The sequence below is a fragment of the Jaculus jaculus genome, chromosome 2, assembly GCF_020740685.1.
Source record: "Jaculus jaculus isolate mJacJac1 chromosome 2, mJacJac1.mat.Y.cur, whole genome shotgun sequence".
Taxonomy (NCBI): Eukaryota; Metazoa; Chordata; class Mammalia; order Rodentia; family Dipodidae; genus Jaculus; species Jaculus jaculus.
This window is the reverse complement of record NC_059103.1, coordinates 31,837,659-31,860,823: the sequence shown is the minus strand read 5'-3', so window position 1 is coordinate 31,860,823 and position 23,165 is coordinate 31,837,659. Positions and strand designations below refer to the sequence as shown.

Below are 23,165 nucleotides of genomic sequence, written 5' to 3'. Positions count from 1 at the left end.
AAGCATTTAGAACACCAAGCACACAAAACCAGGAAAAAAGATCTCCTCACCAATTATAATTAAACTACTTGTGTTAGTTTGATTCAGGTGTCCCCCATAAACTTAGTGGTTTGGAATGCTAGGTTCCCAGCTGATGGAGGTTAGGAAATTAATGCCTCCTGGCAGGAGCATATTTTTGGAGGCAGGCTTATGGGTGTTATAGCCAATTTCCCCTTGCCAGTGTTTGGCACACTCTCCTGTTGGTATTGTACACCTGATGTTGGCCAGGGGGTGATGTCCACCCTCTGCTCATGCCATCATATTCCCTGCTATCATGGAGCTTCCCCCTTGAGGCTGTAACCTAAAATAAACCTCTTTTATCCCACAGGCTGCTCCTGGTTGGGTGATTTCTATCAGCAATGTGAACCTGACTGCAACACTACTAAATCCACAAATCAAAGAAAATATATTGAGGGCTGGAGAGATGGCTTAGTGGTTAAGACACTTACCTGTGAAGCCTTTAAGGACCCAGGTTCAACCCCCCAGAACCCATGTAAGCCAGATGCACATGATGGCACATGCATCTGGAGTTCATTTGCAGTGGCCAGTCTCTGGCATGCCCATTTTCTCTTTTTTTTTTTTGTTTACTTTTATTTATTTATTTGAGAGAGAGAGAGAGAGAGAATGGGCACGCCAGGGCTTCTAGCCACTGCAAACGAACTCCAGACGCATGCGCCCCCTTGTGCATCTGGCTAACGTGGGACCTGGGAAATTGAGCCTCGAACCGGGGCCCTGAGGCTTCACAGGCAAGCACTTAACCGCTAAGCCATCTCTCCAGCCCTCTCTCTCTCTTTAAATAAATAAATTGAAAACAGTAAGAGAGAGTTATCAAATCATCCTTATAGGCAAGCCCATCAGGATAATAGCAGATTATTCAACACAAACTTTATTTTAAAAAATTATTTATTAAGCCAGGCATGGAGGTGCATGCCTTTAATTCTAGCACTCGGGAGGCAGAGGTAGGAGGACTACCATGAGTTCCAGGCCACCCTGAGACTACATAGTGAGTTCCAGGTCAGCCTGGACTAGTGTGAAACTCTACCTCGAAAAAACAAAATATTTATGCGAGCGAGAGAGAATGGGTACCCCAGAGCCTCGAGCCAGTGTAAACAAATTCCAAGTACATGTGTCACCATGTGCATCTGGCTCATGCATGTACTGGGGAATCAAACCTAGGTCCTTAGGCCTCACAGGCAAACTCCTTAATCAATAAGCCATCTCTCCAGCCATCAACACAAACATTAAAAACTGCATTTCAAGCTCTGAAAGATAACAATTGTCAATCAAGATTACTATATCCAGCAAAGCTATCCATATTAATTGACAGAGAAATAAGGACTTTCCCAAAAAAAGAAAAGAAAAATAACAGGGTAAAGGAATATATGACCTCTAAACCAGCTCTACAGAAAATACTTGAAGGGATCCTAGTTTTTTTTTCTAACATTTATTTATTTATTTATTTATTTATTTATTTATTTATTTATTTATTTGAGAGAGGAAGAGGTAGAGGGTGAGAAGGGGCACACCAGGGCCTCTAGCCACTGCAAACGAACTACAGACACATGTACCACCTTCTGCATCTGGCCTACGTGGGACCTGGAGAATTGAACCTGGGTCCTTAGGCTTCGCAGGCACGCACCTTAACCGCTAAGCCATCTCTCCAGCCCCGGGGTCCTTCATGCTGAAGAGAAATAAAAGTCTACACATGAAAAAAAAGAGGAAAAAACAAACCATATTCAAATAATACTTAATAAAAGAGAGTAGCTGATCTTGGTGGTGCATATGTTTAATCCAGTCCCAACAATAGGGAGGCAGAGGTAGGAGTATCACCATGAATTCAAGGCCACCCTGAGACTACATAGTGAATTCCAGGTTGGCCTGGGAAAGAAGCAAAAAGAGATGGGAAGTGAGGAGAGAGAAGGGCCAGGTGTGGTGTTGCATGCCTTTAATCCCAGCACTAGAGAAGCAGAAGTAAGAGCACTGCCATGAGTTCAAGCCCATCTTGAGATTACATAGTGAATTCCACGATAGCCTGGGCTAGAGTGAGACCCTACCTCAAAAAAAACAAAGAGAGAGAGAGAGGGAGAGAGAGAGAGAGAGAGAGAGAGAGAGAGAGAGAGAGGAGATAAAGGAAACACAGGAAGAACTACAAAAAAAGAAAATGGCAAGAAAGAACACATCTTTCAATAAAGCTTTATTATTATTTATTTACTTGAGAAAGAGGAGAGAAATAGACAAATAGAGAAAATGGGCTCTCCATGGCCTCCAACCACTGCAAATGAACTCCAGATGCATGAGCTAATTTGTGCATCTATCTGGCTTACTTGGGTATTGGGGAATTGAACCTTGGTCATTAGCCTTCACAGGCAAGCGCCTTAACTGCTAAGCCATTTCTCCAGCCCCATAACAACTTTCTTCTTTTTTTTTTGTGGTTTTTCAAGGTAGGGTCTCACTCTAGCCCAGGCTGACCTGGAATTCACTAGATATTCTCAGGGTGGCCTCAGACTCACAGTGATTTGCTACCTCTGCCTCCAAAGTGCTGGGAGTAAAAGCATGTGCCACCATGCTTGACCTAATAATAACTCTTAATATCAATGGCCTTAATGCCCCAACCAACAGACATAGGTTTGAAGACTGGATCAAGAGGCAGAATCAGGGCTGGAGAGATGACTTAGTGGTTAAGGCACTTGCCTGCAAAGCCTAAGGAGCCAGGTTCAACTTCCCAGAACCCATGTGAGACACAAATTGACACATGCCCACAAGATCGTGCATGCACACAAGACGGCACACATGTCTGGAGTTCGACTGCAGTGGCTAGAGGCCCTGACATGCCAATTCTTTCTCTCTTTCTCTTCAACTCTCTCTGTCTCTCTCAAAAATTCACCCCTCTATAAAGGACATACTATCTTTGGGTGGAAGGATGGAAAATGGTATTTCAAGCAAATAGGCCTAGGAAACAAGCAGGTGTTCCTATCCTAATATCAGACAGGATAGACTTCAAACCAACATTAGTTAGAAAAGATAAAGAAGGTCACTTTGTATTGATTAAAGGAACAGTTTAATAGGACATTACAATTCTAAACATATATGCACCTACATGGGTGCTCCCAATTTCACTAACAAATACTACTAGACTTAAGGTCACAAAAACCATCAAGCACAATTGTAGTGGATGACTTCAGTATCTCACCCATCAATTGATAGGAAATCCTGGCAAAATAAATAAATAAATAAAGAGAGATGCATCTGGATTAAATGAGGCCACAGAACAAATGGACCTAACAGATATATACAGAACATTCCATCCAAATGATGCAGAATACACATTCTTCTTGGCAGCATGTGGAACATTCTCTAAAATAGGCCATATATTAGGACACAAAGCAAATCTTAACAAACACAGGAAAACTGAAATAATTCCTGTACTCTGTCTGATCACAATGGGATTAAACTACAAATAAACAGCAAGAAAAAATATAGAGCATGGAAATGAAAAAGTACACTACTGAATGATGATTGGGTCATTAAAGCAATCAAAATGATATAAATTAATTCATAGAATCAAATGATAATGAAAACACAACATACCAAAAACCTATGGGACACAATGAAGGCAGTCCTAAGAAGGAAATTTATTAGCTTGAAGCCATATTAAGAGATTAGAGGGCTGAAGAGGTGTCTTAGCAGTTCAGGTGCTTGCCTGTGAAGTATAAGAACTCAGGTTTGATTCCCCAGTAACCATGTAAGTCAGATGCACATGTGTCTAGAGTTTGGTTTCAATGGCTGAAGGTCCTGGCATGCCAATTCTCTCTCTCTCTCTGCCCCCCCCCAAAATAAGTAAATAAATAAAATATTTAAAAAATAAATTAGAGGGCTGGAGAGATGGCTTAGTGGTTAAGCGCTTGCCTGTGAAGCCTAAGGATCCTGGTTCAATGCTCGATTCCCCAGGACCCACATTAGCCAGATGCACAAGGGGGCGCACGTGTCTGGAGTTCATTTGCAGTGGCTAGAAGCCCTGGCACACCCACTCTCCTCTCTCTCTCTGCCTCTTTCTCTCTCTGTCTGTCGCTCTCAAATAAATAAATAAAAATAAACAAAAAAATTAAAAAGAATAAATTAGAAAGGTCACAAGTAAACAATGTAATGCTTCATCTTAAGGTCTTGGAAAAAGAAGAACAAGGCAAACCAAAAATCAGTAAAATCAGTAGATGGAAAGAAATAATAAAGATTAGGGTGGAAATTAATGGAATAACACCCCCCAAATACAAAGAATCAATGAAACAAGGAACCAGTTCTTTCTTTAAAAGGATAAACAAGATTGATAAACCCTTTGAAAATGTGACCAAAAGAAAAAGAGAACAGGCCAGGCAAGGTGGCACACATCTTTAATCCTACCACTTGGGAGGCAGAGGTAGGATGACTGACATGAGATGGAGACTACCCTGAGAATCCAGATCAGCCTGGGCTAGAGCAAGATCCTACCCCAAAAAGCCAAAAAGAAAAAAAATATATATATAAGAGACACAGATTAATAAAATTAGAGGTAAAAAGGGCACCATTAAAACAGATACAATGGGCTGGAGAGATGGCTTAGCGGTTAAGCGCTTGCCTGTGAAGCCTAAGGACCCCGGTTCGAGGCTCGGTTCCCCAGGTCCCACGTTAGCCAGATGCACAATGGGGCGCACGCGTCTGGAGTTCGTTTGCAGTGGCTGGAAGCCCTGGCGCGCCCATTCTCTCTCTCTCCCTCTATCTGTCTTTCTCTCTGTGTCTGTCGCTCTCAAATAAATAAATAAAAAATTTAAAAAAAAAACAAAAAAAACAGATACCATGCTGGAACATGGTGGTGCACACATTTAATCCCAGCACTTGGGAGGCAGAGGTAGGAGGATCACAATGAGTTCAAGGCCACCCTGAAACCACATAGTGAATTCCAGGTCAGCCTGGGCTACAGCAAAACCATACCCCCCCCCCCCGCGTCCCACCCACACACAGTCTCCCAACTAAAAAATTTCCAGTGCCAGATGGATTCATAAGTGAATTCTACCAGACCTTCACGGTAGAACTAACATCAATACTTCTCAAACTTTTCCATAAAATAGAAAAAGAAGATTCCATCTTCCAAAGTCCTTCTATGAAGCCAGCAATACTCTGATACCAAAACCAGACAAAGACAGAACAGAGAAAGACAGAAAGGAAGGAAGGACCTGAAGGAAGGAAGGAAGGAAGGAGGGAGGGAAAAGAAAATTTACAGATCTTCCTCATGAACATAGATGAAAAATTTTTCAACAAAATATTGCTAAATGGAGTACAAGAATACATCAAGGGCTAGAGAGATGGCTTAGCAGTTAAGGCACTTGCCTGTGAACCATAAGGACTCAGGTTTTATTTCCCAGAACCCACATAATCCAGATGTATATGGTGGCACCTACATCTGGAGTTTCTCTGCACTGTCTAGAGGCCCTGGCATGCCCATTCTCTCCTACTCATAAATAAATAAATAATTTTTGTTTTTGTTTTCAAGGTAAGGTCTTACTCTATTTCAGGCTGACCTGGAATTCACTATGTGGTCTCAGGGTGGCCTTGAAATCATGGTGAAACTCCTAAATCTGCCTCCCAAGTGCTGGGATTAAAGGCATGTGCCACCACACATGGCTTAAAAATAAAAATATTTTTTTAAAAAAAGAATACATCAAAAAGATCATTAAAGCCAGGCATGAATTCCAGGTCAGCCTGGACTAGAGCAAGACCCTACCTCAAAAAAACCCCAAAATTAATATGTTATAAATAAGCCGTATGGAAACCTACCTTTTTGGATAATGGCACACCCAGAAACCAGAGATTTTAGTAAAAAAAAAAAAAAAAAAAAATCAGTACCAGGAATGGGATACCTTCCAGAGAGCTGTTGATCAGGGAAGTCCCTGATGCCCCCAAAACATCACAGGCCACTGCCACGGCTCTTGGTTTCCCACCAGAATTATATGGTAAGACCCTATTGCTGAAGAGTCCACATGCTTGGGTTGCAGGTCCCTGAGAAACCAAGCTGGAGCTGAGCTGAAAACCTCCTTCAGGCAGACCAGCTGACAGAAAGCTGGAAAAAGCTACACTGCATGCAGCCCTATGGGAGAGAGTAGGCATAAATAGTAGTAAATAGCATTGGACTTTGCAAGCCTTAAGAATGTCCAGCCAGGCCAAATGTTCCAATTGGTGTAATAGTGGTATGTCTGTTATGGGAGAAACCAGCTGCTCTCTAATTGGACTGGAGGCTTGCTCCATGGGAGGGAATACATGCTTGGTACTGAAAACCTAGTCAAAAGCCAGTGGCTGGAGAGGTCATAAGCCCTAGGGGTGCCTGCTGGTATCTGGATAAATGCATACACAATGGTTACCAAACTGCCCAATAAGCAGTTTTCTTAATGGTCATAACCATATATTAAGGTTACTCTCACTTTTGGGTAGAGACGTTTCTCTTTGCAGATGGTGGTAACCATTGGGATGACCCAAAAGGCAGCATAGTGCTGAGAAGTGACAGTGGAGTGTTTAGAACCAATACATCTCTGTCACACCTTCCAAGGTTCAGGGTCCATTGCAGAAGAGGTGGAGGAAAGAATATAAGAGCCAAAGGAAGGGTAGGACTGCTTACAATGCATTCTTCCAGACATAAAATGACCTGGATATCCATGACCTCACACTATGAGGTCTTCATAATAGGAGGAAAAGATGGCATAAAAATGAAAGAGAAGGCTGGGCGTGGTTGCGCACACCTTTAATCCCAGCACTGAGGAGGCAGAGGTAGGAGGATCATCATGAGTTCAAGGCCACCCTAAGACTACATAGTTAATCCTAGATCAGCCTGGACCAGAGTGAGACCCTACCTCGAAAAATCAAAATAAATATATAAATAAAAAGGACATGGCTGGAGTGATGGCTTAATGGTTAAGGCAGTTGCAAAACCTAAGGACCCAGGTTCAATTCCCCAGTACCCATGTAAAGCCAGATGCCCAAGGTGTTGCAAACAGCTGGTTTGTTTACAATGGCTAGAGGCCATGATATGCCCTTTCTCTCTTTCTTTGCCTCTTTCTCTTTCTCAAATATATAAATAAATAAATAAAATATTTAAAAAAATAAAAGACAGACTAATTGTGAATGGGAGGGGACATGATGGAGGGTGGATTTGGGAAAGGGAGGAAGGGATGGGAAGGGAATTATCATGGTTTATTGTCTATAATTATGGAAGCTGTCAATTTTAAAAAGTGTGAAAAAAATTAACCCAAATCCGCAGCATACAGGAAAAAATGAATTGCCTTACTCAAAATGTCAACACTGGCAAAACTGATAAACCCATCTTGGCATGGCTTGATTGCAGCACTCAGGAGAAGGGAGGCAGAGGTGGGAGGATCACTGTGAGTCTGAGGGCAGCCTGAGATTACATACTGAATTTCAGGTCATTCTGGCCTAATGTGAGACCCTACATGGAAAAACCAATAAAATAAAATAAAAATTAGAGATGGGCATAGTGGAGTCCACCTGCATTCCCAGTAGTCCAGAGGCTGAGGCAGAACATTTCACATTCAAGGCCAGACTAAGTAAAATAACAAGATCCTGTCTCCAAAACATATATAAGGACCAGCCATAGGGGCTGATGCCTACAGTCTTAGTATTTGGGAGGTTGAGGTAGAATGATGAGAGTTGGAGGCTAGTCTGGGACTACAGTGAATTCCAGGTATAAACAAGCCCAGGGAGATAGGTCAGTGTTTGCCTTACAAACATGAGGACCTTAATTCAATCCCCAGAGCCTAAGTTAAAGTGTTGGGCATGGTGGCACAAGTCTATAACCCCAGTACTGGGGAGGCAGAGGCAGGAGGATTCCTGGGGCTTGCTGGCCAGGCAGCCTAGTGTAACTGGTGAGCTCTAGGCTAATGAGAGACCCTGTCTCAAAGGTAGTGGATGACATTCCTAAGGATGACACCCCCAGTTGTCCTCTGGTCTATACATATACATACACATACCCATATTAAACAGTAAGAAATGTACATTAGCACAATGCCATTAAGTACAAACCTTCAGAATTTTGGTTCCACATTGCTTCCTACTAGCATTCTTGCTGTGTTCTAGGATGTGCTTTTCTACTGCACCATAATTATGTCATAGTTTTGCATTATTGGGATGGATAAGGCAGAGAGGCCCTCCGCCCACCTCAGCCTCAGTGCAGCATACCAGGTAGTGGATGATGCTGAATATGTTACTGGTTGAAGTAAGGCTTATATGCTGCTGCATAACAAATTGCCCCACAAGTTATAGGGTTGACATTTACTCTCCTGGTTTACATAGGTTGAGAATCCAGGCAGTCAGGCTGATGTCACAAGGGTGGTTGTGACCTCATTTGAAGGCTTGGGTGGAATAAGCTTGGTGACCGGGGCTGCTGTATGGATTCAGTCACAGAAGACATGTTGGATGAGGCTTAACTGTTCCTCACTAGTATGGGCTGGTAGCCTCTCCATGATTTAGCTCACATCTTGATGGCTACCTTTCACCAAGCAAATGAGAAGGCAAGAGAGCAAGCACATCTGGTCACAGTGGTTCACATCCATAATCCCAGTTCATGGAGGCTGAGGCAGGAGGACTGCTATGAGTTCAAGGACAGCCTGGTCTAAATAATGAGTACAGGGTAGCCAGGCTAAAGAGGAAACTTAGTCTTTTCAAAGAAAGGGTGGGGGCTGTATAGATGGCTCAGCAGTTAAGAGCACTTTCTATGCAAGCATGAGGGGCTGAGGAGCTTGAAAAACAGCTTTGAGTTCAATACCTAGGATACACATAAATAGCTGGATATGACCACATGCATCTGTAACTGCAGTCTTATAAGGGAGCAGAGACACAAGAATCTCTGGAGCTCTTAAAAATGGTTAAAGGCAAGCTGGGTGTGGTAGCACACACCTTTAATCCCAGCACTGGGAGGCAGAGGAAGGAGGAACACTAGGAGTTCAAGGTCACCCTGAGACTCCATAGTGAATTCCAGGTCAGCCTGGGCTACAGTGAGACCCTACTTCACAAAACAAAACAAAACAAAACAAAACAAAACAAAACAAAAACAAAACAAAAAGGTTGAAGGCACTTGCTTGCAAAGCCTGATGGCTTGAGTTCAATTCCCCAGTACAAATGTAAAGCCAGATACACAAAGTGGCACATGCATCTGGAGTTCTTTTGCAGTGGCAGGAGGCCCTAGTGTGCCCATTCTCATTCTCTATTTCTTTGCAAATAAATAAAAATATTGCCGGGCGTGGTAGTGCACGCCTTTAATCCCAGAACTCGGAGGATCACACATAGTGAGTTCCAGGTCAGCCTGGGCTACAGTGAGACCATAACTCGAAAAAAAAAATAAAATAAAAAATAAAAATATTAAAAACCAAACAAACAGCAAGCTCAGGGATCAGAAAGAAACTCTGGCTCATCAAATAGCAATGAGTGGCAGGATACCCCACATTCCACTCCAGACACAGTAGGGTTTCACTTTAGCCCTTGCTGACCTGAGATTCACTGTGTAGTCTCAGGCTGGTCTCAAACTCATGGCAATTCTCCTACCTCTACCTCCCAAGTGTGGGGATTAAAGGTGTGTGCCACCATGCTCAGTAGAAATTTTTTCTTTCTTTTTCTCCTTCTTCTTTCTTCTTCCTTCTTCCTCTTCTTCTTCTTCCTCCTCTTCTTCTTCTTTTACCTAGGCTGACCTGGAATTCACTATGTGGTCTCAGGATAGCCTTGGACTCAGGGGATCTTCCTACATCTGCCTCAAAAGTGCTGGAAATAAAGAAGTGCAACATCATGGAGAAACACTTTATTGAGTAGTGAAGCCACTGGTAAGTTGCGTGCTCCAGGAAATAACTCCATGCCCATTCTCCTGTAAGCAACCCTAATTAAACTCAGTAGAATACACACACACACACACACACACACACACACACAAAAGTAGAAAGGAGACATTTGTAAGAGGATCAGCAGGAGTGAGGATGTGGATTAAAGATAAATGGGTAGGTAAAAATGATCAAAATACATTATAGATAAAGATTACATTCTATATATGTGTGTGTGTGTGTGTTATGATGAAAACTATTATTCCAGATAAGGATGCTAATAAAATTTTAAGCTAAAAGGTGAATGAGGGCTGGAAGGATAGCTTAGCAGTTAAGGTGTTTGCCTGCAAAGCCAAAGGACCCACGTTAGCCAGACGCACAAGGGTGCGCACATGTCTGGAGTTCATTTTCAGTGGCTGGAGGCCCTGGGGTGCCATTCTCTCTTTCCCTCTCCCGTCTTTCCATATCAAATAAATAAATAATAAAATATTTTCTTTAAAAAGTGAATGAGATAGATTTGTACAGCAGTACAGGACATAAAGCACAAAAAACAAACTGCATATTGTGTATACCATGTAATTATCTACATTGTCTGAAAACTCCAGATTGCTATTTCAGAAAATTCCTAGATTCACTCAAATATGTTTGTGGTTCTGTTTTTGTTTTTTTTTTTAAAGGTACAGTCTTTCACCCAGGCTGACCTGGAATTCACTATGTAGTCTCAGGGTGGCCTTGAACTCATTGTGATCCTCCTACCTTTGCCTCCTGAGTGCTGGGATTATACCATGAACTTCTAATCCTTCTGTCTCTACCTTTCAAGATTTTGGGAGTGGCTTCAATTTCACTGTGTTTCTGCACTGAGGAACAGCTGAGTCCACAGAGAAGGGAAATGATCATAGACAGGCTCTGAAAAAGGCTTCAGTGTGAGTTGGGGCCCAGACTAAAGAAGACAAAGCCAAATTCAGCATCAGTGCTTTTTGTTTGTTTTGGTTTTTCAAGGTAGAGTTTCACTCTAGCCCAGGCTAATCTGGAATTCACTCTGTAGTCTGAGATGGCCTCAAGTGCCAAGTGCTGGGATTAAAGGTGAGAACCACCATGCCTGGCCAGCATCAGTGTTTAGAGCCAAGGGAAAAGAGGTAGGGACATTTGGCCTCCTGTCTATTTATAAAGTAGAGTTAAAAAAATGAGATAACCAGTGAGTTGTTGGCCAGGGAGGTCCCTGATACCCCCAAAACATTACAGGCCATTTCTGAGGCCCTTGGTTTTCCACCAGGAATAGATGGCAAGACCCTAGTGCTGAAGACTCCACATACTTGGGCTGAAAGGCACTGAGAAATCCTGCTGGAGCTGAGCTGATAACCTCCTCCATGTCAGCATGCAGTTCAATGGAAGAGAGAAATCACCAGCGAAGATACTCAACAGTGGACACTGAAAGCCTTATATTTGGCCAGCCAGGCCAAATGAGCCAGCAGGTGCAATAGTGGCATGTCTGTTATGGGGGAAACCAACTGCCCTCTAATTTGGAGGCTCGCTCCATGGGAGGGAATACATCCCTGATACTGAAAACAGGGGTAGTCATGAGCCCTAGGGGTGTAACATCTGCTGCTGTCTGACTAAATGTATATACTATGCTCACCAAACTGACCAGTAAGCACTTCTCTTAATGTTTATACCCATGTATTAATGCTATTCTCACTTTTGGTTAGAGAAGCTTCTCTTTTCAGATAGCAGTGACCTTGGAATGACTCAGAAGGCACCATGGTGCTGAGAAGAAGTGACAGAGGAGTGCTCAGCACTGAAATATCTCTATTACACCTTCAAAGGCTCAGAGTCCATTGCAAAATAAGTGGTGGAAAGAATGTAAGAGCCAAAGGAAGGGTAGGACTGCTTACAACATGCTCCTCCAGACACAAAATGTCCTGGATATCCATGACCTCACAGTGCCTGACACAACCTACACAAGACCATCATAATAGGAGGAAAAGACCATGACATCAAAAAAAGAGACAGACTGATTGAGAGGGGGAGGGGATATGATGGAGAGTGGAGGTTCAAAGAGGAAAGTGGGGGGAGGGAGGGAATTACCATGGGATATTGTTTACAATTATGGAAGTTGTCAAAAAATTATATAAAGAGAGAGAGAGAGAGAGGGAGGGAGAGGGAGAGAAAGAAGTATTTGCCAGATATCCTCCTGTTTGAGTTGCATTCTCTCGCATTGTGGGTATTATTACAATGCCCCCTATATAAAGGCACTTGAAGATTAGAGAGGCTCTATGTGGTGATTTGAATTAGGTGTCCTCATTAATTCATGTTTTGAATTCTTGGTTGGAAACAATCAAGTGTTGACTTCAATTGCAGCTACTGTACCAGATGTGGTTTCCTTACTTGAGCAGACTAATACATCTCCTAGTACCCATTATGCAGCTATTGATCTTGCAAATGCTTTCTTTTCCATATCTGTCCATAAGGACCACCAGAAGCAATTTGCTTTCAGACAGCAAAGCAGCAGTACACCTTTACTGTTTTACCTCAAGGTTATATTAATTCTCCAGCCCTGTGTCATAGCTTAGTTCGCAGGGATCTGGATCGCCTGTCCCTTCCACTCGGTGTCAGTCGGGTATGTCCATTATATGGATGATAGTATGCTGTTTGGATTAAGTTCACATTAAGGGATGGGGACTAAAGCCTAACAAAATTCAAGGACTTTCTACTTCAGTGAATTTTCTAGAATGGTTGGGAAGATGGCTCAGTAGATAAGGTACTTGTCTACAAAGCCAAAGGACCCAGGTTCAAGTCCCCAGTACCCACCCAAAGCCAGATGCACATGCATCTGGAGCTTGTTTGCATTGGCTAGAAGCTGTGGCATGCCCATTTTCTCTGTGTTCCTTTCTCTGTCTCATAAATAATTAAAAAAAAATTCTAAGAGTTCAGTGGTGGGGGGCTTGCAGAGCTATTCCTTCTAAGGTGAAAGATACATTGTTACAGCTGGCCCCTCTTACTAGCAAGAAAGAAGCACAATGCCTAGTGGGCCTATTTGGATTTTGGAGACAGCACATTCCTCATGTGGGTGTGTTATTCCATCCCATACACCAAGTGACTTGGAAAGCTGCTAGATTTCAATGGGGTCCAGAACAAGCTTCAACAGGTCCAGGATGATGTATAGGCCACTTTTCCACTTGGGCCAGATGTTTAGGCAGATCCCATTGTACTTGAGGTGTTGGTGGAAGACAGGAAAGCTTTTTGGAGCTTTGAAAGGCCACCATAGGTGAATTACAGCAGAGGCCCTTGGAATTCTAGAGCAGGGCCCTGCTATCATCTGCAGACAATTATTCTCTCTTTGAGAGACAGATCTTGGCCTGCTATTGGGCCTTAGTGGAAACTGAATGCTTGACAATGGGCCATCAAATTACTGAGCTGCCCTTATGACCTGGGTATTCTCTGGCCCATATGGGCATAAAGTTGGATGTGCACAGAGGCAGCCCATCATCAAGTGGAAGTGGCATATATGTGATAGGGCTTAAGCAGGCGCTGAAGGCACAGGTAAGTTACATGAAGAAGTTGCCCAAATGCCTGTGTTTCTTACTCCAGTGACAATGACTTCTGTCCCCAAGCATGTGCCTATAGCATCATGGCGGGGGGGGGGGTGGCCTATGCTCAACTGACTGAGGAGGAGAGGACTAGGGCATGGTTTACAGATGGTTCAGCATGTTAAACGGGCACCTCCCAGAACTGGACAGCCGCAGCATTACAGCCCCTTTCTGGAACAACTCTGAAGGACTGTGGGGAAGGAAAAAATTTCACAATGGTAAGAACTTTAGACAACACACTTGCCTCAGACAGCATGCAGAGAAAGAGAATTGGCTCCAATTAATTGAGACACATCAGACTTAGAGCACAAAGGCCACTGGGGAGAGGACATTACTGGGTAATGACTCTGCCTCTCAGGCCCTGCACAGTGCTTTTATAAAAAGACATATAAGGAAATGACTAACAAGCTTACATGTGAAAGGCTTATTAAGATACAATAACTTTTTTGCCCATGTCTTATGTTAGTATACATTGGGGATTTATTAAGAATTTAAAGAGCAAAAATAAGAGTATTAGGACCTAAAAACAAGAGCAAAACAAGAACTTAGGAAACAGAAAATGGTGTGACTTGTATGGGCAATATGTTGAGGAACTTTTGGACTCTACCCATCACGTGGGGTCAGCAGTTCACCTGTGAATACTTGGAAGTGTTTGCTTGGGAACACTTTCTCCCTTCCTCCAGCTATGCAGGACAAAAAGGCATAGTCCAAATGGCCAACTCCTGCTTTGAAATCAGTCTCTGTTGCAGTCAGGTTCACATTGCTGGTAGAAATCACCCAACCAAGAGCAGCTTGTTGGGGGAATAAAGAGGCTTATTTTGGCTTACAGGCTGGAGGGGAAGCTCCATGATGGCAGGGAAAATGATGGCATGAGCAGAGGGTAGACATCACCCCCTGGCCAACATAAGGTGGACCATAGCAATAGCACAGTGTGCCAAACACTGGCAAGAGGAAACTGGCTATACCACCCATAGGCTCGTCCCCAACAATAAACTGCCTCCTACAGTGTTAATTCCCAAATCTCTATCATCTGGGAACCTAGCATTCCACCCTTGGTCCCCCTAAGCTGATAACCATCCATGATATAAAATACAATGCATTCAGTCCAACTTTAAAAGTCCCCATTTTTTTTTAATCAGTCCCAATGAGATTCATACATCCCATTATCCATGGTCTTTTAAGTGAGCCATAATACCAAAAAATAACCTAAAAAAAATGACACAGAATAAACACACTGCATTCACACTGCAAAAGATGACATTGGGCATAGCAAAGAAATAGTCAACCACAACAAGATTGAAAACAACCAAGGAAAACATCAAACTCTGTAGCTTTAAGTCCAACAATTCCAGCCAGTAAAAAATCTCCAAGTTGATAATTCTAACCAGCAATCAGTCTCTGGCATCCCAATTCTGCCCCTCCAGCTAGGCTACTCAGAGTCCTAAATTTATGAGGGTTAGAAGCAGAATGGGGGCTAGGAGCAGAATATGGTGGTTTGTCTCAGGTGTCCCCCATAAACTTAGGTGATCTGAATGCTAGGTTCCCAGCTGATGGAGATTAGGGAATTAACACCTCCTGGAGGGAGTGTATTGTTGGGGGCAGGTTTATAGGTATTATAGCCAGTTTCCCCTTGCCAAAGTTTGGCACACTCTCCTGTTGCTATTGTCTACCTTATGTTGGCCAGGGGGTGATGTCCACCCTCTGCTCATGCCGTCATTTTCCCTGCCATCGTGGAGCTTCCCCCTTGAGCCTGTAAGCCTCACAAGCTGCTCTTGGTTGGGTGATTTCTACCAACAATGTGAACCTGACTGCAACAGTCTCCAACACATGTTTGTGCAATTTGCTTGGAAGGAAAAATTGCAAAATGTGTAGTTATGCTGATTCATGGACTGTGGCCAATGGATTGGCTAGATGGTCCAGGATTTGGAAGGAGCACAATTAGAAAATTGGTGAGGGCTGGAGAAATGGCTTAGCTCGTAAGGCACTTGTCTGGAAAGCCAAAGGACCTAGTTTCAAGGACCCATGTAAGCCAGCTTTACAAGGTAGTGCATTCATTTGCAGTGGCTAGAGGCCCTGGTACACCCATTCTCTCTACATATATCTGCCTCTCTCTCTCTCTCTCTCTCTCCAATAAATAAGTAAATAAAATTTAAAAAAACGATTAAAAAAAAAAGAAAATTGGTGAGGACATTGGGGGAAGGTGTATGTGGATAGAACTCTCTGAATGCCATCAGAAGGTGACCTCATCGATGTCAACAACTTTAATAATCAAGTAGATAAGATGTCCTATTCTGTGGATAGTGGTCAACCTTTTTCCTCAGCCTTCCCTGTCATTGCTCAATAGAACCATGAACAAAGTGGCCATGGTGTCAGGGATATAGGTTATACATGGGTCCAACAACATGGACTTCCATTAACTCAGGCTGACCTGGCTATGGCTGCTGCTGACTGCTAAATTGGCCAGCAGCAGAGACCAAGGCAGAGTCCAAAATATGGTAGCATTCATTGGGGTGCCCAGCCATCAACTTGGTGTCAGGTTGACTATACTGGGTCACTTCCACCATGACAAGGGCAACATTTTGTCCTTACTGGAATAGATACATATTCTGACTATTGTCAAGTGTTTTGTGGGCAGGTACAAGAAGGAGGGTTGTTTCATACCAACATTAGATAGGAAAGATAAAGAAGGCCACTTTACATTACTTAAAGGAACACTCCAATTGGAGGATATTACAATCCATACAAGCACCTAACATGGGGGTTCCCAATTTCATCAAACAAACACTATTAGAATTAAGGTCACACATAACACCAAACACAGTTTTAGTAAGTGACTTCAACACCCCACTATCATCAGTTGACAGGTTATCCCAGAAAATAATAAAGAAACATCTGGATTAAATGAGGTCATAGACTAAATGGACCTAACAGATATCTACAGAACATTTTACCTAAATGCTACAGAATACACATTCTTTTTAGCAGCATGTGGAACATTCCCTAAAATAGTTCATATATTAGAACACTAAGGAAACCTTAACAAATACAGGAAAATTGAAATAATTCCTTGCACTTTATCTGATCACAATGAGATTAAACTAGAAGGCAACAGCAAGAAAAGCTATAGATCACACACAAAATCATGGAAACTAAACAATAAACTACTAAATGATGAGTGTGTCAATGAAGAAATCAAGAAGGAAATCAAAAAATTCATAGAATCAGCCAGGCGTGGTTGGCATATGCCTTTAATCCCAACACTCGGGATGCAGAGGTAAGAGGATCATCATGAGTTCAAGGCCAACCTAAGAATACAGAGTGAATTCCAGGTCAGCCTGGGCTACAGTGAGACCCTACCTTGAAAACAACAACAACAAAAAAAAAAATTCATAGAATCAAATCACACAACATACCAAAACCTTTGGGACATGAAGGCAATCCTAAGAGGGAAATTTATAGATTTAAGTGCCTATATTAAGAAATTAGAAAAGTCACAAGTACACAACTTAATGCTTCATCTTAAAGGGCTTGGAAAAAAAACAAGGCAAACTAAAAATCAGTAGATGGGAAGAAATAATAAACATTAGGGCAGAAATTAATGAAATAGAAACAAAAAAATTCCAAAGAATCAATGAAACAAAGAGCTGGTTCTTTGAAAGGATAAATAAGATTGATAAATCCTTAGCAAATCTGACCAAAAGAAAAAGAGAAGACACACAAATTAATAAAATTACAGATGAAAAAAGCACCATTACAACAGATACCAGAGAAATTCAGAAAATCATAAGGACATACTTTAAGAACATATACTCCACTAGGTTTGAAAATCTTAAAGAAATGAATGATTTCCTTGATTTATATGATCTACCTAAATTAAATCAAGATGAGATTAGTCACTTAAATAGACCTATAACAAGTATGGAGATCCAAGCAGTTATCAAAGAAAACTCCCAACTAAAATAAGTCCAGGTCCAGATGGATTCACTGCTGAATTTTACCAACCTTTATGGAAGAACTAACACCAATGCTTCTCAAACTTTTCCATAAAGTACAAAAGGAAGTAATCCTACCCAACTCTTCTATGAAGATAGCATCACACTGATACCAAAACCAGACAAAGATAGAACAAAAAAAGAAAATTACAAACAAATCTCCCTCATGCACACAGATGCAAAAATTCTCAAAATATTGGCAAACGGGCTGGAGAGATGGCTTAGTGGTTAAGCGCTTGCCTGTGAAGCCTAAGGACACTGGTTTGAGGCTCATTTCCCCAGGACCCATGTTATCCAGTTGCACAAGGGGGTGCACGTTTCTGGAGGCCTAGGCATTTCCATTCTCTCTATTTCTCTCTGACTCTTTCTTTGTCACTGCCAAATAAATAAATAAAAATAAAAACAAAATATTGGCAAACAGAATACAAGGACATATCAGAAAGATCATTCATGCTGATCAAGTAGGCTTTATCCCACAGATGCAGGAATGATTCAACACATGCACATTGATAAAAGTAAAACATTATATAAATCGACTGAAGGACAAAAATCATGTAATCATCTAATAGATGCATAAAGTGCATTTGACAAAATTGACCATTTCTTCATTATAAAATCCTACAGTGGGAACAGAAGGAACATATATCAACATAATAAACGCTATTTATGACAAACCTTCAGCCAACATAATACTTAGTGGAGAAAAACTTGAAGCTTTTCCACTAAAATCAGGAACAAGACAAGGGAGTCCATTGTCACCACTTTTATTTTTCTATTTTTTGTTATATTGTATTTTTTTTATTTTTGGTTTTTTGAGGTAGGGTTTCACTCTAGCCCAGGCTGATCTGGAATTCACTATGTAGTCTTGGGGTGGCCTTGAAGTCATGGTGATCCTCCTATCTCTGCCTCCCAAGTACTAGGATTAAAGGTGTGTGTCACCATGCCCAGCACCACTTTTAGTTAATATAGTACTGGAAATTTTAGCTATAGCAATAAGGCAAGAAACACACATAAAAGGGATAAAAATTGGAAAGGAAGAGATCAAATTATTCTTATTTGCAGATGATATGATTCTATACATAAGGGACCCTAAAGACTGTACCAACAAACTATTAGAGCTGATAAACACTTTTAGCAACATTGCGGGATACAAAATCACACAGAAATCAGTAGCTTACCCATATACTAACAACAAACATGGTAAGGATGAAATCGGAGAGTCACTCATTCACCAATGCCTCAAAAAGGGGGAGGGGCTATAGAGATGGCTTAGCGGTTAAGGTGGGTGCATGCCTTTGAACCCTAAGGACCCAGGTTAGATTCTCCAGGTCCTACTTAAGCCAAATGCACATGGTGGCACATGTGTCTGGAGTTCATTTGCAGTGGTTTGGAGACCCTAGAATGCCCATTCTCTCTCTCTCTCCATCTCTAATAAATAAGTAAAAAAAAAAAAATCTATAAATAAATAAAGTATCTTGGAATAAACCTAATAAGTGAAGGATCTCTACAATGAAAATGTCAAAACACTCAAGACAGGAACTGCAGAAGACACCAGGAAATGGAAAGATATTTCATGCTCTTGGATTGGGAGAATCAATATAGTGAAAATGTCAATCTTACCAAAAGCAATCTACACATTTAATGCAATCCCCATCAAAATTCCAATGCGATTCTTCACAGAAATAGAAAAAACAGACATCTGGTTAAGATGGTGGCATAGGAACCATGCCACAGCAGCCTGGGGGGGGGGGGGGAGCAAAACAAAATAAAACAAAACAAAGCCAGAAAAACACACTCTTACTAAAAAGTGAAGAGGTACAAGAAATTACCAACCACAGCAGAGAAGTAGGAGATATTCAGAGTGTCTAGAGACAGGAGCACCAGGGTTATGTGTCTGTGGTCGCCAGGTTCTGCCTGAGCAGCAGGAAAAGCCAGATGAGGGGATTTTCCACTCATACCAGCCTCCTTACAAACTCAAGAAACTTGAAGGGGAATGAAGCAGGGACCAGCTGAACAGCTGCTCCTGAAGAAGATTGTGGGAGTCAGTGGTACAACTTCAGTCACCATCCACAGCCTCCCTTCCCCCACTGCCAGCACAAACGCCAGTGACCACTAAAGACCCGGGAAGAGAACTCACCTATCCAGCTCACAGCACCAGGGATCAGAGCAGAGACCCACTGACCCAGCCAGCATACCTGAGCCCACAGCGCAGGAAAGAGGGTCTCAAGTGTGTGCACAGCATAGCTGAGACCACAGCCATCCCAACAGGTAACAGGACATACTTACACCAGGTCAGTACCCACCAAAAAAGCTTGGTATATAGGCTTGCATCAAAAGTGCTAATTGTACCTTCCATGTCAGGGTAACATTTGTGTTGAATCTGATGGATCAGATTTTCCATGCCTAAAAATATTATATTCTGGAATTTCATGTTGGTTTCTGATTTACACAGCCTTTATCTCCTCTTCTGTTGTTTGTTGGGGCAGGATCTCACTCAGTAACAAGTTGACCTTGGAACCCTCCAGAGACCAGAAATCTCAGCCTCACAGTTGATAGATTAAGGGTGTGGGGCAACAAACATCCTTAGGGAACTTGACTGTGTTAGAGGATCTGTTTGTTTTAATATCTATTCTTGTATAAATACTCTGTCCCAGTTTTCACTCGGTGTGTATATCATTCAGTTAAATTTTAGAATTTGCCTGTATTTTGTTCCACCCAGCCTACTAGAATAGCAGGCAAACATACCACCTAGGGTCACTTTGTGGTTACTCTGAGAGTCTTTTAAGAGTGAAACCTAGGGAATCCGGCCGCATCCGAGCTCCGGGGACAGTGTGCCCGGCCTGGCGGGGCGCATCGTGGAGCTGGTCGGTTCCTCAGCCCCGCAGCATGACCAGAGGCCCACCGGAGAAGTCGCAAAGGCTTCAAGAAGAAAGAGTGTGGCCCGGGGCGGGCGGAGTGGGAGGCGTGGAGACCACGGCCCGGAAGTGGTCGTGTCGGCGGCCGGCAGACGGAAAGGGCGACCCAGGCCTGCAGGACTCGGCGGCTGGGAGCGCAGTCTCTTCCCTTGGTCCCATCGCCGAACGGAGACCCAGGTCGGCCCGCGGGCCCTGCGTTAGGCGTAGCTGCTCTTTGGTGTAAATTGCAATCGCTTAGGGATCCTTTCTCAGGCTCAAGTTAGAAGTGAGAGTTCAGATAAGTGAGGCCGCCATTGCTGCTTTGAACACCTCAGAAGGGGAGAATGGATTTATCAGGAGTGAAAACGAAGAGCTTGCTAGGAGTCAAAGAAAATAATAAAAAGTCCAGCACTAGGTCTCGGTCCAGCTCCACCTCCAGCTCAAGCTCCAGCACTAGTACTGGCTCAAGCAGTGGCTCCAGCTCCTCCTCCGCATCCAGCCGCTCAGGAAGCTCCAGCACATCCCGCAGCTCCAGTCCCAGCAGCTCCTCTGGCTCCCCACGCCCTTCTCGTCGCAGGCATGACAACCTGTGCCGTTCCCGCTCTAAATCCAAACCACCCAAAAGAGATGAAAAAGAGAGGAAAAGGCGAAGTCCGTCCCCTAAACCCACCAAAGTGCACATAGGGAGGCTTACCAGGAATGTGACAAAGGATCACATTATGGAGGTACTTTCCACGTATGGGAAAACTAAAATGATTGACATGCCTGTAGAAAGGACGCATCCTCATCTGTCCAAAGGCTATGCGTTTGTGGAATTTGAGAATCCAGATGAAGCCGAGAAGGCATTGAAACACATGGATGGAGGACAAATTGATGGCCAGGAGATAACTGCTACTGCTGTGTTGGCCCCTTGGCCTAGGCCACCCCCTCGGCGATTCAGCCCTCCCAGGAGAATGCTGCCATCACCTCCTATGTGGCGCAGGTCACCACCTCGGATGAGGAGAAGGTCCCACTCCCCGAGGCGCAGGTCCCCTGTGCGCAGGCGGTCCCGCTCTCCTGGCCGCCCACCACAGAAGCCGATCCAGCTCCAACTCCTCTCAATAAACAGGGCCATTGACCCTCACTGCCATAACTTATGTCCCACCCATCCCAGTTTGTCCCTTCTCTGGCCAAAGGTGGATCAGTAGAGAAGGATCCCTCACCTGTGAGGCTTGAAAGGCAGCCGTTCAGACCTCTTTTTCTGTGGGTAGATTCTGGCTGCAGAAGTACTTTTGATTCAGGACTGTGCCCATAAAGATGCCCTATAGTTCACTGGCTAGAAAGTTCTCCCATCCTGATCCCTGAGTCCGTTCAATGGCAGAGCTAAGCAAGCCTCCATAGGATAGCAGTCTTTCCGCAGACCACCCGGTCAAGCCCTTGCTAAGCACCATCTGCGGAAAGGGACCAAGCTGCTGTTCTGTTAGGCCTGCTTGTGCCCCTGCTGAGCTTTCTTCAACCTCTAGGGTTCAACCTTGGAAAGTCCCATAAATGGTTCTGTCTGTCCATGCACTCATGCATACACCCCTGCCCTGTGTCTCCCTTCCCCTTGAAATTGGTGAGCCAGCTCCACAAGATAACCTATTCCACCCCCATTTCACCTGCCATTCATGATGGCCTTGCAGGTTACCTTGGCAACATGTACATTGCTTTCTTTCATTGTACAGTCAGTACTATAAATTTGAGTTTTGTAACTCTGTAGCGTTTTAGATGAGGTTGAGTTTGTACTTCGTGTAAAGAAACTGTTGAATAAACATAGGATTAGAATGCAAAAAAAAAAAGAGTGAAACCTAGCATCTTAAGCTCCTACTCTAAATATATATATAACATCAGATTGATTGATTGATACATCTAAGAATACTGCAGATAATTAGAAAACCCAGGCATCAAATTAATCCAAAATGCAAAAATATCTACATTATAATATAAGAAACAAAAAGTCAAGACAATATAATTCCATCAAAAATTATACACCCATCAGACAGATTTAGAGTAAATGTCCCAGAAAGATTTCAAAAGAATGATTATAAACTATGCTCAAAGAAATCAAAGGAATCAAAGACACAGGAAACCAATTTAATGAAATAAGAAGGTCAATATAATACATGAATAAGGAAATAGAAATAATAAAGAAAAACCCGTCAGAAATACTAGCAATGAAAAACAGTGTGGTGGAGCATGCCTTTAATGCTAGCACTCGGGAGGTAGAGGTAGGAGGATTATCATGGGTTTGAGGCCACCCTGAATATACACAATGAATTTCCGGTCAGCCTGAGCTCAAGTGAGACCCTACCTCAGAAAACCAAAAACCAAAACAAAACAAACAAATAAACAAACAAAAAACCCCAGTAAGTCAAATAAAAAAAACTCTGTAGAAAGTCTCACCAGTGGAATGGATGAAGGAGAGGACAGAATATCTAAACTGGAACACCAGGTGGCAGATCTGGTACAGGAAGAGAAAGACAAGCTAATGGGAAAGTATGATGGGGAATTTCAAGATATTTGGAACACTATGAAAAGATCAAACATAAGAATTCAGAGTATTGTAGAAGGAGAAGAATTTTAGTCCCAAGGTTTAGCAGGCATTTTCAACAAAATCACAGAAAAAAAACTGCTCCCAAATTGGGAAAGAAATGCCAATGCAGATACAGGAATCCTTTAGAACACCAAAGAGACAAAACCTGAAAAGAACATCTCACCATATTACAATTAAACTACCAAAAACACAAACCAAAGAAAATATATTGAATGCAGTTTTAGAAAAAAACAAGTAAC

General features: G+C 42.7%; 1 pseudogene; it reads left to right on the top strand.

The window, feature by feature from the left end:
- The first annotated feature begins 20,577 nt into the window (after window positions 1-20,577).
- LOC101614911 lies at window positions 20,578-21,644 on the top strand (annotated as a pseudogene).
- Window positions 21,645-23,165: the final 1,521 nt, after the last annotated feature.